Source organism: Pan paniscus, chromosome 8 (assembly GCF_029289425.2).
Source record: "Pan paniscus chromosome 8, NHGRI_mPanPan1-v2.0_pri, whole genome shotgun sequence".
NCBI classification, from domain to species: Eukaryota; Metazoa; Chordata; class Mammalia; order Primates; family Hominidae; genus Pan; species Pan paniscus.
In genome coordinates, this window is record NC_073257.2 from 47891991 (window position 1) to 47908558 (window position 16568).

At 42.9% G+C, this 16568-nt stretch overlaps 1 protein-coding gene, 1 long non-coding RNA gene and 1 pseudogene across 13 annotated transcripts in view; 1 reads left to right on the forward strand and 2 right to left on the reverse strand.

Annotated features, from left to right (window-relative positions):
* The window catches only part of LOC106635162 (uncharacterized), an 85270-nt gene that overhangs the window by 36302 nt on the left and 32400 nt on the right, over window positions 1-16568 (reverse strand). For all 3 annotated transcript variants that reach the window (XR_010113171.1, XR_010113170.1, XR_004664584.4), the window contains one exon: window positions 1-16568. This exon is cut by the window's right edge. This is a non-coding gene — a long non-coding RNA (uncharacterized LOC106635162).
* The window catches only part of CCNY (cyclin Y), a 330334-nt gene that overhangs the window by 3396 nt on the left and 310370 nt on the right, over window positions 1-16568 (forward strand). For all 10 annotated transcript variants that reach the window (XM_063607337.1, XM_063607338.1, XM_063607339.1 and 7 more), the window contains exon 3: window positions 2015-2119. The gene's annotated coding sequence lies outside the window, so the exon portion shown is untranslated. The remainder of the gene's footprint in view (window positions 1-2014; window positions 2120-16568) is intronic.
* LOC112441026 (U6 spliceosomal RNA) lies at window positions 2452-2546 on the reverse strand (annotated as a pseudogene).

Here is a 16568-nt window from a genome sequence, read left to right on the forward strand (position 1 = left end):
TTGGGACGCTGAGGCAGGAGAATTGCTTGAACCTGGGAGGAGGAGGTTGCAGGGAGCCGAGGTCATCATTCCATTGCACTCCAGCCTGGGCAACAAGAGTGAAACTCCCTCTCAAAAAAAAGAAAGAAAGAAAAGAAAAGAAAATCAGACTAGGGCTGGGTGCAGTGTGGCTCAAACCTGTAATCCCAGCACTTTGGGAGGCCAAGGCCAGAGGATCACTTGATCCCAGGAGGCTGACGCTGCAGTGAGCCGTGATCGTGCCACCACACTCCAGCCTGAGCAACACAGTGAGACGTTGTCTCTAAAAAAGAAAAAGAAAATCAAACTAACACTTTGGTTTCCTCAGCAATGTTTGCTTAGGAAGTGGCCTGAATTTTACACTTTTTAAAAGTCTTTTTTAGTGACACTAGGTTTGTTTTGTTTGGTTCAGTGATAGGGTCTCACTCTGTTGCCCAGGCTAGAGTGCAGTGGCATGATCTAGGCTCACTGCAACCTCCGCCTCGCAGGCTCAAGCGATTCTCCCACCTCAACTCCAACAGGCGCATGCCACCACTCCTGGCTAATTTTTTTTGAAATTTAGTAGAGATGAGGGAGGCAGGTCTTAACATGTTGCCCAGGCTGGTCTCGAATTCCTGAACTCAAACAATCCACCTGTCTCGGCCTCCCAAAGTGCTGAGGTTACAGGTGTGAGGCACTGCTCCCTGCCAACACTAGGTTTTTGATGCCTTATATTGAGACTAATGTTGAGTTGTAGAGGTTTTATATTAATATTAACCACTAAGCATGGGCTGGACTAATTATTTTGGCCTAAAATGATGGTATTCATCTGTTTTGCAAGCAATGAAGCAAGGGCTTTTTTGTGTATGTATAAAACTTCAGTGGAGATTACAGAAAATCCCTAAATGGAAGACTGTGTAGATTGTTTATGTTGTTTAAGACTTTAAAAAAATAACTAGAATGATAGAGAATGAGTCTTGGTCACATTTTATTTCTTAACTGCAAGTTGACTTATTTGGGGTATTTGAATTTTTAAACCTGAAAGCAAGAAAATTACTTCTAGTTAGTTACAAACAAAATAGCCCAAGATACTGTTATATTCTAGAATGTTCTGCAGAAAATGTGGTTTAGGATTTATGACAATGATGAAGAGAATAGCAAGATAGAATGGCTGACCTCTTCCTGCTTCACCTTGTACAGTAGGGAGTCCTTGCAGAAAAAAACAACCTCGCAGCTTTGAAAAAGATCTGGGATCTAAAGTGAGACGGAGCGCGGTGTCTCACACCTGTAATCCCAGCACTTTGGGAGACTGAGGGAGGCAGACTGCTTGGGGTCAGGAGTTTGAGACCAGCCTGGCCAACATGGTGAAACCCTGTCTCCACTAAAAATACAAAAATTAGCCGGGTGTGGCCGGGTGCGGTGGCTCACGCCTGTAATCCCAGCACTTTGGGAGGCTGAGGCAGGCGCATCACAAGGTCAGGAGATCGAGACCATCCTGGCTAACATGGTGAAACCCCATCTCTACTAAAAATACAAAAAATTAGCTGGGCATGGTGGCGGGTGCCTGTAGTCCCAGCTGCTGGGGAGGCTGAGGCAGGAGAGTGGCGTGAACCCGGGAGGCAGAGCTTGCAGTGAGCCAAGATCATGCCACTGCACTCCAGCCTCGGTGACAGAGTGAGACTCCATCTCAAAAAAAAAAAAAAAAAAAGAATTAGTCGGGTGTGGTGGCTTGCTCCTGTAATCCCAGCTACCTGGGAGGCTGAGGCAGGAGAATCACTTGAACCTGGAGGTCAGAGGTTGCAGTGAGTCAAGATCGCACCACTGCACTCCAGCCTGGGCAATAGAATGAGACTCCGTCTCAATAAATAAATAAATAATAAAGTGAAGGACAGAATGAAGCCATGAAAATCAGGAGTCATGAGGGCATTTTTATCAAAATATGGTGGTCCATGTATCCTCAGAGTCAGAATCTTCTGAGATGTTTACTATAAATACATATCCCTGTGTCTCATTCTAGAACTGCCGGGTGAAAATCTTTGGAAGAGAAGTTTGAGAACCTGTTAAACAAGCTCTCCAGGTAATTCTGTGCACGTTCAGTCTGAGAACTGCTGCATCTGAAGAGGTAAGCCCAGACTGCTGTCAAGGTCAATTCTGCCTAATAGAGCCTCTTCCTGACATTCTGCCATTTCCATGACCACTTGGTGAGAAGTACTGCACTTAGCTTTTTCACACTTCTCAAAGTAACAGATTTATGTGTATTCGTAAGGTTCCTTTTCAGTAAGTGAAAATACATCTGGGAAGATTCAGGGCTTCGCATTCATGTTCACATCTAACACCTGATTGAGACAATTGCTCTGATCTTGGGGGGATGTTCAACTTCAGGCAATGTTTTCTCAAAATCAAGTATTGATTGATGGATGGATTTTTAAGGTGAATGTCATCTCAAGATTTTATTAAAATATGGAACTCTTCATGAATTTGCATGTCATCCTTGCCCAGGGGCCATGCTAATCTTCTCTGTATCATTCCCATTCAAATTCGAATATTTAACTGGATGCTTATAAGGAAAAATAAATGTCCACCTTAGAGTTGTGACTTAAGACTATTTTTTGGCCAGGTGCAGTAGCTCACACCTGAAATCTCAGCACATTGGGAGGTGGAGGCAGGAGGGTTGCTTTAGCTGGGGAGTTTGAGACCAGCCCAGGCAATATAGTGAAACCACATCTCGACAGAAATAAATAAAGGCTATTTTAAATATAATGTTACATACATATGAGCAAATATAATATTAAATTCCTTAGTGTTATTGGTGTCTGAATCCAATACAAAATGTACAAATGAAATACAAACAAAACTATAAAACTAATAAAAATTAGAATTGGCAGCACCGATGAGACAGATGGTGTTGTTTGCTAAAACTAAATTGCTCATGTTAGGTTTATAGTAGTAGAAAGATGTAGCTTCAGGTGCACTTTTATTTTTGATTAAAGTAACATGACTGCAGATAAGGTTTTGTTTGCTAAATTGGAATAATTAGACTTCATACTTAACCAAACTTTCCCTAGCAAGCAATCCTTCAATGTCACTTTTTTTTTTGAGACGGGATCGCGCTCTGTCATGCAGGCTGGAAGACAGTGGTACAATCACAGCTCACTGCAGCCTTGATCTCACGGGCTTAAGAGATCCTCCCACCTCAACCTCTTGAGTAGCTGGGACTACAGGCATGAGCCACCACTCCTGGTTAATTTTTGTACTTTTTGTAGAGATGGAGTTTCATTATGTTGCCCAGGCTGGTCTTGAACCCCTGGGTGCAAGTGATCTGCCTGTTTCGGCGGCCCAAACTGCTAGGATTGCAGGCATCAGCCACTGTGCCCAGCCTTCAGCACAACTTTTAATGATATTTTTCTGCAACTTTCAGACACCTACAGCCCTCTAGAGGAGGGGCTTTTCTATTTTCTGCAAAGAACAAGATAGTAAATATTTATAGGCTTTGTAGACTAACAGGCAAATTAAGGTATTATATAGGTACTTACAAAACAAGGAAATGTCTTTTTCACACAAGATACTGCTGGACACTGATATCAATCATAGCATAAGATTTTAATTGTCTATATTCATTGCTTGAGGGCATTTATAGAATTTTATTATATTCTTTCTTTGATATTTGCCTTTTAACACATTACTACACTGCAGATTAATCATTTCCCCTCAAAGGTTATGTAGAGGCTCCTCAACAGCACAGTTAAATGGGTTTTGAAATATGAGAATATCCTGGCCGGGCGCGGTGGCTCAGGCCTGTAATCCCAGCACTTTGGGAGGCCAAGGTGGGCAGATGACGAGGTCAGGAGATTGGGGCCAAACTGGCTAACATGGTGAAACCCCGTCTCTACTAAAAATACAAAAAAATTAGCCAGGCGTGGTGGCTGGCGCCTGTAGTCCCAGCTACTCGGGAGGCTGAGGCAGGAGAATGGCGTGAACCTGGGAAGCGGAGCTTGCAGTGAGCTGAGATCGCGCCACTGCACTCCAGCCTGGGTGACAGAGCAAGACTCCGTCTCAAAAAAAAAAAAAAAAAAAAAGAGAATATCCTTTGCACTTGCATTGAGGTATGAAAAATATTGCTGGAACAGTATTGGAAAATATATTCTCTGCAAATTTGTACTGGATGGAGATCTTGCTTCTTGTTTTAATTTTTGACAGCAGAGGGAGTAAATAAAGCGGCTTGATATTGCTTATGGTTCCAACCGCATTGTTGTCATCCAAATGACTTTATTGAATAGCAGTTTTGTATACAACCTCTGTTTCATCTTGTAGTTTGAGGCTTAATTCATTAAGAAACATTATCAAGTCTGCAGCAGAAGCTACTTTCCAAAGCCATTCAGAATTGTAGTGGTCGCGGAAAGTCCTCATTTAGAAAAATTTGTATCTTAACTATGAGGTTAAAAAAATATTCCATACAATTTTACCACTACAAAACCATCGAACTGCTGTGTGATAGGGCAAATGAGGATATTTGCTTCTATTTATGACAAAAATTCACGGGACTGAACACTATTAAGTCCATGAGAACAAATGAAGTTCACTGCTGACACTATTGGTTGAATAACACATGATAGAGTCAAATATTTTTCACATATGTACCTGTTGATGACTAGTACAATGAATACAAAGAAGTCTTCCAAAACCTTGAATTTTAAAAAAACTTTGTAAATTTGTTAAACTAGGCCTTTGTCTTCTCCACGTAATTTTTTTTGGGATAGGATCTCACTCTGTCATCTAGGCTGGAGTGCAGTTGTGCTATCACAGCTCACTATAGCATCCAGCTCCTGGGCTCAAGCGAGCCTCCTACCCTAGCCTCCTGTGTAGCTGTGACTACAGGCATGCACCAGCATGCTCACTAATTTTTTTTTTTTTGTAGAGATGGGTGTGTTGGGGGGCAGTCTCTCTTTGTTGCCTAGGCTGGTCTTGAACTCCTGACTTTAAGCCATCCTCCCACCTTGACCTCCTAAAGCATTGGGATTACAGGCATGAGCCACCACACCTGATTTTAATCACTATCCATTTTAACACATCTTAGTAGATTCCCCATGAGGGAATCTCATGGTGTTTTCTCGAGTTCTCTGAAAATATTCTCAATTATATTTATTCCATGTAGACCATTCACAGAGGCTAACATTCAGTGACTCAAACCAGGCATTGACTCCTTGAATAAACAACAACTGAATAGTTGGAAATACCTGTTGAGTCATTAGAAGCCAAGGAAAATCACTCAAAATCATTTGCGTTGTTTTAAAATTGGCTATTGATGTTGCTCTCAATATCCTCAACTGTTTGAGCAACTGTTTTTTTTTTTTTTGAGACGGAGTCTCACTCTGTCGCCCAGGCTGGAGTGTAGTGGTGTGATCTCGGCTCACTGCAACCTCTGCCTCCCGGGTTCACGCCATTCTCCTGCCTCAGCCTCCTGAGTAGCTGGGACTACGGGCGCCTGCCACCATGCCCAGCTAATTTTTTGTATTTTTAGTAGAGATGGGGTTTCACCGTATTAACCAGGATGGTCTCGATCTCCTAACCTTGTGATCCGCCGGCCTCAGCCTCCCAAAGTGCTGGGATTACAGGCATGAGCCACCGCACCCGGCCTTGAGTGACTGTTTTTTACCGAAAAGTGAATAGTCTTAAACTAGTTTATTTTCTCTGGACACATTTCTTTGGCTTCTGAAATTAAATATGATTTAATTAATTCACCATCAGTAAATGTGTTTGCTTGCCTAACAAATGAGCCATTTGGAAATTTATTTTGGCTGCAGCTTCATTTTTATTTTGTTTTAGTGAAAAAAATTATGCTGTAATGAGATATTCTTTCTGAAATTTCCTAATTTTTCTGACCGGTTGCTTTCCTGTGAGTTGAGAATGGTGTGATGAATGCCTAGTCTGGTAATGCTGACCTACTATATGTTATTTTTTTCTTTAGCACATAATTCCTTGTCATCTAATTTGATGATAAAATAATTAGGCTGGGTGCAGTGACTCATGCCTGTAGTCTCAGCACTTTGGGAGGCCAGTGGATTGCTTGAGCCCAGGAGTTCAAGACCAGCCTGGACAACATGGCAAGACCCTGTCTCTACAAAAAAATACAAAAATTAGCCAGACATGGTGGACTGAGCCTGTAGTCCCAGCTACTCGGGAGGTTGATGTGGGAGGATCACTGAGCCCCCAGGGAGGTTAAGGCTGCAGTGAGCTGTGATCGTGCCACTGCACTCCAGTCTGGGGGAAAGAGTGAGACCCTGTCTCAAAAAAAAAAAAAAAAAAAAAAGGAAAGAAAAAAAGAAAAAAAAAAGGTGTGTTGTTTAATTTCTATGAATTTTCCAGTTTTATTTCTGTAATTGATTTCTACCTTTATTCCATTGTGGTCAGAGAGGATACGTTGTATGATATTTTAAACAATCGACCGTTGGGTTGTGGCCTAACAAAGGGTCTACCCTGGGTAACTTTCCATGTACACCTGAGACAAGTGTGTATCCTGTTGTTGTTGGGTAGACTGTTCTATGTCTGTATATGTCTAACAGACAGACAGTTGGTTTATTTTGTTAAATCGTCTATTTCCTTACTTATCTTCTGTCTGGTTGTTCTATCCATTATTGACAGTGGGGCATTAAAGTCTACAACTGTTATCCTAGAACTGTTTATTTCTCCCTTCAAGTCTATTAGTTTGTGCTTTACATATTTTGATGGTCTGTGAGGTGCATAGATATTTATAATTTTTTTTTTTTTTTTGAGACAGAGTCCCGCTCTGTCACCTGGTCTGGAGTGAAGTGGCACGATCTCGGCTCATTTCAACCTCCACCTCCCAGGTTCAAGCGATTCTGGGACTACAGGCACACACCACCACGCCTGGCTAATTTCCGCATTGTTTTAGTGAGATGGGGTTTTATCATATTGGTCAGGCTGGTCTTGAACTCCTGACCTCAGGTGATCCACCTGCCTCGGTCTCCCAAAGTGCTGAGATTACAGGCATGAGCCACCACACCCAACAAATGTTTATAATTTTCAGAGACGTTCTCTCCCTGCTGCCCAGGCTGGAGTGCAGTGGCATGATTAAGGCTTACTGTGGCCTCAACCTCCTGGGCTCAAGTGATCCTCCCACCTCAGCCTCTCAAGTAGCTGGGACCACATGCATGTGCCACCATGCCTGGCTAATTTTTAAAATTTTTTGTAGAGATGGGATTTCACCATGTTGCCCAGACCAGTCTCGAACTCCTGGGCTCAAGCGATTTGACCACCTCAGCCTCCCAAAATACTGGGATTACAGGTGTGAGCCACTGCCTCCAGCCATATAATTATTAAATCTTCTTGCTGTACTGAACCTTTTTATTAATCTATAATGTCTTTCTTTGTCAATTGTAACTTTAAAAAATTTAAAGTCTATTTTGTCTAATATTAGTATAGCCATCCCTGGCCTATTTTACTTACTATTTGCATGGAATATCTTTTTCCATTTTTTCACTTCCAATGGATTGTGTCTTTGGATCTAATAAAAATCATCTGAAGATAGCATATAAGTGGATCAGGTGCTTTATCTATGCTGCTAATCTCTGATTTTTGATTGGAGAATTTAATTCATTTACATTTAAAGAGATCACTGATAAGGTGGGTTTTCTGTCATTTTGCTATTTTTTTCTATATGCCTTATAACTTTTTTGTCCCATGCTTCCTGGTTACTATCTTTTGTGTTTACTTGATTTTTTATAGTGGAACATCTAAGTTAATTTCTCATTTCGTTGTGTGTATATCTACAACTATTTTCTCTGGTTACCATGGAGATCGCATTTAACTTCCTAAAGTTATAAAATTCTAATTTGGATTTATACCACTTTAACTTAACATACAAGGGTGGGCGGCGGCTCACACCTGTAATTCCAGCACTCTGGGGGGTCAAGGTGGCTGGATCACAAGGTCAGGAGTTCAAGACCAGCCTGGCCAGGATGGTGAAACCCCATCTCTACTAAAAATACAAAAATTAGCTGGGTGTGGTGGTGGGTGCCTGTAATCCCAGCTACTAGGGAGGCTGAGGCAGAGAACTGCTTGAACCCAGGAGGCGGAGGTTGCAGTGAGCTGAGATCGTGCCACTGAACTCCAGCCTGGGCGACAGAGAGAGACTCTGTCTCAAAAATAAAACATTAAAAAAAAAAAAAATTCCACTCCTTTATAGCTAGGTCCTCACTCCTCTTGATTGTTGGTGTCACGAAATTACATGTTTATAATGTGCTGCCCCAAGCCATAAACTAATAATTATTTTAAGTGCATTTGTGTCTTAAAAGTAAAAAACAAAATGTGGAATTACAACTCAAAGTTATGATAATACTAGATTTTTGACTAATTTTAAAAAATGTATAGTCTCTTAAGAGACTATCATATAGTCTATCATATAGAAAACAAAAAGTGAAGTCAAAAACCCTTGTTACAATAATACCACCTTTTATAATGGCCCATGTATTTACCTTTATTGAAATCTTTGTTTCTCCATATGGCTTCCAGTTACTGCCTAATGTCCTTACATTTCACACTGTATGACTTTCTTGAGCATTTATTGTGGGGCAGGTCTAGTGGTAATTCTCTCTTTCTTTTCTTTTTTCTTTTCTTTTCTCCTCCCTCCCTCCCTCCCTCCCTCCCTCCCTCCCTCCCTTCCTCTTTCTTTCTCTCTCTCTTTCTCCCTTTCTTTTTTTCCTTTCTTTCTCTCTCTCTTTCTCTCTCTTTCTGTTTTTTTTTTTTTGAGACAGGATCTCGCTATGTTACTCAGGCTGGTCTCAGACTCCTGGGCTCGGGTGATCCTCTCTCCTCAGTCTCCTGAGCAACCAGGATTGCAGGCACATACCACCACACCCAGCTCTCCCTCATTTTTTATCTGGGAAGGTCTTAATTTCTCCCTCACTTTTGAAGAACTGTTAAGCCAAATACAAGATTCTTGTTGTTGTTTGTTTTGCTTTCTTTTAGCACTTTGCATACCTTGGCTCACTGTCTTCTGGCCTGCAGAGTCTCTGGGAGAAATGTGCTGACAGTCTTATTGAGAGACCCTTGTATGTGATGAACCCCTTCCCTCTTGCTGCTCTCAAGATTTTCTCTTTGTCTTTCAAAAGTCTGATTCTAATGTGTCTTGGTGTGAGTCTTTGAGTTTATCTTACCTGGAGTTTATCGAGCTTCTTGTATGTTTATATTCATATCTTTCATCAAGTTTGGGATGTTTTCAGCCATTACTTCTTTGAATATTCTCTTGGCTTTCCTCTTCTTCTTCTGGGATTAGACTTCCACAATATGTATGTTGGTCTACTTGGTGGTGTCCCACAAGTCCCTTAGATTCTGTTTACTTTTCTTCAATCTTTTTTCCTTCTGTTCCTTAGACTCAATAATTTCCACTGTCTTTTCTTTAACTTTACTGACTCCTCCTTCTGCCTGCTCAAATCTGCCTTTGAATCCCTCTAGTGAATTTTTCATTTTATTGTGCTTTTCAGCTCTAGAATTTTTTTGTTTCTTTGGGAGGCAGAGGTTTTGGCAGTGAGCCAAAATCATGCCACTGCACTCCAGCCTGGGCGACAGAGTGAGACTCTGTCTCTAAATAAATAAATAAAACACAGTAACTCTGGAAATCAGATTCTCAGAGTTTGCTGTTCTTTGTTATGGTTTTTGTTTATTGTTGTTGTTGTTAACAACTGCCTTTGTGACAAGAAGTCAGGCTGAGGTGAAAAGCTGATGTCTTCTGAGGCCTCTTCTGAGCCTGCGCCTTTCCCTGGGCAGATGTGAGTACTTCCTAATTTTCCCTGTATATGCAGTTGCTTTTGACTATCCCAGACTTTAGTATCTGACTCCCAAGGGGGAAAGAAAGAAAAAATGAAGGTGGGGGAAGGGCACTGGCCCTTCATTTCCAGAGGAGGAGGGTCTTGCCACAATGACAGAGGTGCAACAAAATCGTCCACCTGCTTGTTTTTGCCTCTGTAATCAAAAGCAGCAACCAGTGATTCTGATATTTGTGGAGATTCCTAATAGTTGGAGGATAGGGCTTCTTTGCCGACCCTGGCTCCTGCAAGTTGGTTCAGTCTGCTTTAGAAACACATGTGTGGTGCAGTGGCTCACGCCTTTCCCAGCACTTTGGGAGGCTGAGGTGGGCGGATCATGAGGTCAGGAGTTCAAGACCAGCCTGGCCAACATAGTGAAACCCTGTCTCTACTAAAAATACAAAAATAAGCTGGGTGTGGTGGCATGAGCCTGTAGTCCCAGCTACTCAGGAGGCTGAGGCAGGAGAATCGATTGAACCTGGGAGGCGGAGTTTGCAGTGAGCCGAGATCGAGCCACTGCACTCCAGCCTGGGTGACAGAGAGAGACTGTCTTAAAAAAAAAAAAAAGGAAACACATGCACTGCTGCCTGCCGTGGGGAAAGGTGGTGAGGAAAAGGGTAGCTGCTACCGCACCAAGAGCTGAAATTGACCAAAATTAACCACAATTTACCATCTAAGTCATTCTGCTGAAAGCTGTAAGTCTTCAATAGATTCCAGAGTTCTAAAACAGTTATGACAAAGAGATTCTGCCCGGGTAATTATTATCGAGATAGGGAGACCGATTCTTGGTGCTTCCTATTCGATCATCTTTCCAGAATCCTCTGTCCAGGCCTTTGTTTGAAAGTATAGCTTTAAATCTTGTTATTTTTCCTTGGGTGGGGTTTTATTTTCAGCCTTATTTATTCACTGTGGCCTTGACTTCCTAGAGTCAAGTGATCCTCCCACCTCAGCCTCTTGAGTAGCTAGGAGTGCACCACCATGCTTGGCTGGTTTTTAAATTTTCTGTAGAGATGGGATCTCACTATGTTGCCCAAGCTGGTCTTGAACTCCTGGGCTCAAGCTTCACAAAGTGCTGGGATTATCAGCAGAAACCACCACACCCAGTCCTGGTTGTTGTTTTTTTTTTTGAGACAGAGTCTTGCTCTGTCACCCAGGCTGGAGTGCAGTGGCATGATCTTGGCTCACTGCAACCTCCACCTCCTGGGTTCAAGTGATTCTCCTGCCTCAGCCTTCCAAGTAGCTGGGATTACAGACACACGCCATCATGCCTGGCTAATTTTTTTTTTTTTTTTAGAGACGAGGTTTGGCCATGTTGGCCAGGCTGGTCTCGAACTCCTGGCCTCAAGTGATCCGCCTGCCTCGGCCTCCCAAAGTGCTGGGATTACAGGCTTGAGCCACTGGACCCAGCCCCAGTCCTAGTTTTTTTTTAATGTAGAAAAGAAAATGTGGGCTCTTCTTAAGGAAATTTTATGCATAATCAAACTACATACTTTTTTTTTTTTTTAAAGGGACCCTGGGGCATCCCATTGGCTCAGAAAAATCACTTGCTCTTCAAACTCTTACAGCCATTTTCTATTATACTAATGTCCCAGGAAGAAAGCAAAACTACCAGGGTCAGAGAAAGCATGGCAATCTCTAAGTTGGGACTAAGAATTTGATCCTGTTCATGCTTTGTCTTTCTACTTCCACCTTCAGTGCCTTTTTCTGTTCTTTTCTGGTGCTCTCTTTTCTCTCTTTTCTCCTCTCCCCCATGCCTTTTGTGGTATCATGCTACCTCATCCTTCCTATCATGACCAAGGCATTTGATGAACTCATTCCTGCCAGCTCTTCTCAGAGTCTGAGTCAGACAGGACCACAGGGAGAAAAGACTCTTGAATCATGGGACTTACATTTGGGTTAAAGCACAGACCAAATGCTGTATGTAAGAGCCTACCTCTGCAAGGCTGCCCCTGCTCCCACTATTGCACCCATCCTGCCAGGGGCCGACTGGGCTGACACCATCATTCCCGTCACTCCCACCACTCCCCTCCCCTCCCAGAATTGCAATAGTATGTCACATCTGGGACCCCGATCAGGGATCTGGGAAGTTGAGAAAGCATCCAGTTGGCAAACTAAGATATGGGTTTCACCCTAAGAAAAGAGTTTTAAATGCTGGCTGTGCATGAAAATTGCCTGGGAAACTTTAGAAGAATGTAAGCGCCTGTGCCCCATCTGAGGTCAATCAGGTCATTTGATGTGGTTTAGAATAACTGCCCAGTTAACATTGCCAGGCAGGGCCTGTCACCAGGACATAATTTCTCTTCTCCACATCCAAATCCTGACCAACGCGTAATGGAAGGGACTTTTGGGATCCTTGAGTTACATTAGAGGCTGATAGTTCCATTTAAAGATTGTGGCAGTTCCTGCAAGGCTTGGTGTGTTAAGTGTGTAAACAGTGGCCCGGGTTCTGTGGCTCAAATCTATAATCCCAAAACTTGGGCAGGAAGATTGCTCAAAGCCAGAAGTTCAAAACCAGCCACGGCAACCTTGTGAGACCCCGTCTCTACAAAAAATAAAACAATGAGCTGGGCATGGTGGTGCACACCTGTGGTCCTGGCTACATGGGAGGCCAAAGTGGGAGGATCACTTGAGCCCAGGAAGTTGAGGCCACAGTGAGCCGTGATTGTGCTACTGCACTCCGCCTAGGTGACAGAGCAATAATCTGCCTTAAAAAAACAAAAGAAAACAAAACAAAACTGAATAGCTTTGGCAGGTTGAGGAAGGAGGATCGCTTGAGGTCAGCAGTTTGAGACCAGCCTGGACAACATAGCAAGACCCTGTCTCTGAAAAAAAAAAAAAAATTTTTTTTTTTTTTTGAGATGGAGTCTGTCGCCGAGGCTGGAGTGCAGCCTGGTGTGATCTCAGCTCACAGCAACCTCCGCCTCCTGGGTTCAAGCGATTTTCCTGCCTCAGCTTCCCAAGTAGCTGAGATTACAGGCATGTGCTAACACACCTGGCTAATTTTTGTATTTTTAGTAGAGACAGGGTTTTGCCATGTTGGCCAGGCTGGTCTCAAACTCCTGACCTCAGGTGATCCGCCCACCTTGGCCTCCCAAAGTGCTGGGATTACAGGCATGAGACACCACACCTGGCCTACAAAAAATTTAAAAAATTAACCAGGCTTGGTGGCTCATGCCTGTAGTCTTAACTACTCAGGAGGCTGAAGCAGGAGGATTGCTTGATCCCAGGAGGTCAAGGCTACAGTGAGCCACCATGATGCTGTTGTATTCCAGCTTGGGTGACAAAGGGAGACCCAATCTCTAAAAAAAATTAACGGAATATAGATAACTGAATAGGCCAGGCACAGTGGCTCATGCCTGTAATCCCAGAACTTTGGGAGGCCAATGCAGGCAGATCACCTGAGGTCAGGAGTTCAAGACCAGCCTGGCCAAAATGGCAAAAACCCGTCTCTACTAAAAACACAAAAATTAGCCAGGCATGGTGGTGCATGCCTGTAATCCCAGCTACTTGGGAGGCTAAGGCAAGAGAATTACTTGAACCAGGGAGGTGGAGGTTGCGGCGAGCTGAGATGGTGCCATTGCACTCCAGCCTGGTCAAAAAGAGCGAAACTTCATCTCAAAAAAATAAAATAAAATAAAAAGAGAGATCAGGAGTTCGAGACCAGCCTGGGCAACATGGCAAAACCCCATCTCTACTAAAAATACAAAAATTACCTGGGCATGGTGGCGCATGCCTGTAGTCCCAGCTACTTGGGAAGCTGAGACAGAAGAATCTCTTGAACCCAGGAGGAGGAGGCTGCAGTGAGCCAAGATGGCACCTCTGCACTCCCACCTGGACGACAGAAACTCTGTCTCAAAAAAAAAAAAAAAAAAGAATAGTATGAGTGTCACACAGAAGGTCAACATGAGTCATTTTATTTTATTTATTTATTTATTTATTTTTTTGAGATACAGTCTCACTCTGTTGCTGCAACCTCTGACTCCTGGGTTCAAGCAATTCTATTGTCTCTGCCTCCCGAGTAGCTGGGACTACAGATGCATGCCACCACGCCTGGCTTATTTATTTATTTATTTTAATAGAGACGGGGTTTCACCATATTGGTTAGGCTGGTCTAGAACTCCTGACCTCACGTGATGCATCCACTTCGGCCTCCCAAAGTGCTAGGATTACAGGCGTGAGCCGTCGTGACTGGCCAGCATGAGTCAATTATAAACTAATTATATCATTGATTGATATTGGGACTGGGGAGTCTAAAAGTTTGGATTATCCTGGTATTGACTTCCTTTAGATTCTCTAGAAAGCATCTTGAAGGAACATTATACTGACCTTAGGCTTCTCTTAACCAGTCTTTTCTCGGAAGAGTTTTAAAGTACCTTGACTCAATCCACAACTTGAGAAAATATGGAAGAAATGAAACATGAAAAAAATTCTCACTCTAAGAACAGTGTTCTAAAAGGAAGAAAAAAAAAGGTCACGTGTGGTGGCTCATACCTGTAATCTCAGCACTTTGTGAGGCCAAGGCAGGAGGATCACTTGAGCCCAGGAGTTCAAGACCAGCCTGACTGAGCAATATAATGAGACCCTGTCTCTACAAAAAATTAAAAAATTAGCCGGGCGCAGTGGCTCACGCCTGTAATCCCAGCAATTTGGGAGGCCGAGGCAGGTGGATCACGAGGTCAGGAGATCGAGGCCATCCTGGCTAACATGGTGAAACCCCGTCTCTACTAAAAAATACAACAAATTAGCCGGGCGTGGTGGCGGGCGCCTGTGGTCCCAGCTACTCAGGAGGCTGAGGCAGGAGAATGGCGTGAACCCAGGAGGTGGAGCTTGCAGTGAGCTGAGATCGCGCCACTGCACTCCAGCCTGGGCGATAGAGTGAGACTCCGTCTCAAAAAATTAAAAATTAAAAAAAAATTAAAAATTAGCTGAGTGTGGTGGCATGTGCCTGTAGTCCCAGCTACTCGGGAGGCTGAGGTAGGAGGATTGCTTTAGCCAAGGAGTTCAAGGCTGCAGTGAGCTATGATGGTGTCACCGTACTCCAGCCTCAGTGGCAGAGCAAAGACCCTGTCTTAAAATAAAATAAAATAAAGAAAAAGGGGAGGGGAGGAGAGAGGAAAGGAAAGGGACAGAAGGAAAGCAAAAGGTAAAATACATCATTAAAGACATTTTTACTTTCTTTTTTAAATTATTTATATGTATATATTTTTATTCAATTTTTATTTTAAGTTCCGGGATACATGTGCAGGGTGTGCAGATTTGTTACATAGGTAAACACGTGCCATGGTGGTTTGCTGCACAGATCATCCCATGGCCTAGGTATTAAGGTCAGCACCCATTAGCTATTCTTCCTGATGCTTTTCCTACTCCCCCAACAGGCCCTAGTGTGTGTTGTTCCTCCCAATGTGTCTATGTGTTCTCATCATTCAGCTCCCTCTTCTAAGTGAGAACATGTGGTGTTTTGGTTTTCTGATGCTGCATTAGTTTGCTGAGGAATGGCTTCCAACTCTATCCATGTCCCCGCAAAGGACATGATCTCATTGCTTTTTATGGCTGCATAGTATTCCATGGTGTCTATGTACCACATTTTCTTTATCCATTCTATCACTGATGGGCATTTAGGTTGATTCCATGTCTTTGATATTGTGAATAGTCCTGTAGTGAACATATGTGTGGCACGTATCTTTATAATAGAATGATTTATATTCCTTTGGGTATATACCCAGTGATGGGATTGCTGGGTCAAATGGTATTTCTTTCTTTTTTTTATTTTATTATTATTATAATTTAAGTTTTAGGGTACATGTGCACAATGTGCAGGTTTGTTACATATGTATACATGTGCCATGTTGGTGTGCTGCACCCATTAACTCGTCAGGTCAAATGGTATTTCTGCCTCTAGGTCTTTGAGAATCACCACACTGTCTTCCACAATGGTTGAACTAATATACATTCCCACCAACAGTGTAACAAGGTTCTTTTTTCTCTGCAACCTCACCAGCATCTGTTGTTTTGTGACATTTTAATAATAGCCACTCTGACTGGTATGAGATGGTATCTCATTGTAGTTTTGATTTGCATTTCTCTAATGATCAGTATTGTTTATTTTTTTTTCATATGTTTGTTGGCCACATGTATATCTTTTGAGCAGTGTCTGTTCAGGTCCTTTGCCCAGTTTTTTGTTTTGTTTTGTTTTGTTTTTGAGCCAGAGTCTCACTCTGTCACCCATGCTGGAGTGCAGTGGCGTGATCGCGGGTCACTGCAACCTCAGCCTCCCAGGTTCAAGCGATTCTCCTGTCTCAGCCTTCTAAGTAGCTGGGATAACAGGTGCCCACCACCACGCCTGGCTGATTTTGCCAAGTTCGCCAGGCTGGTCTCAAACTCCTGACCTCAGGTGATCCACCCACCTTGGCTTCCCAAAGTGCTGGGATTACAGGCTTGAGCTACCGTGCCCGGCCATTTGCCCAGTTTTTAGTGGTGGTGTTTTTGTTTTTGTTTTTTCTTGTAAATTTAAGTTCCTTGTGGACTCTGGATATTAGACCACTGTCAGATGGATAGGTTGGGAAAATTTTCTCCCATTCTGTAGGTTATCTCTTCACTCTGATGATAGTTCATTTTGCTGTGCAGTTTTAATTTCTTAAAGGGGGAGGGATGATAGCAAGAGAATCCTTGTGTCTCTACTTTTAACAAATGGTGATGAAATATTTGGGGACTGCCTACAGTGAAAATCTTCACAATCAAATGACTAGGAAT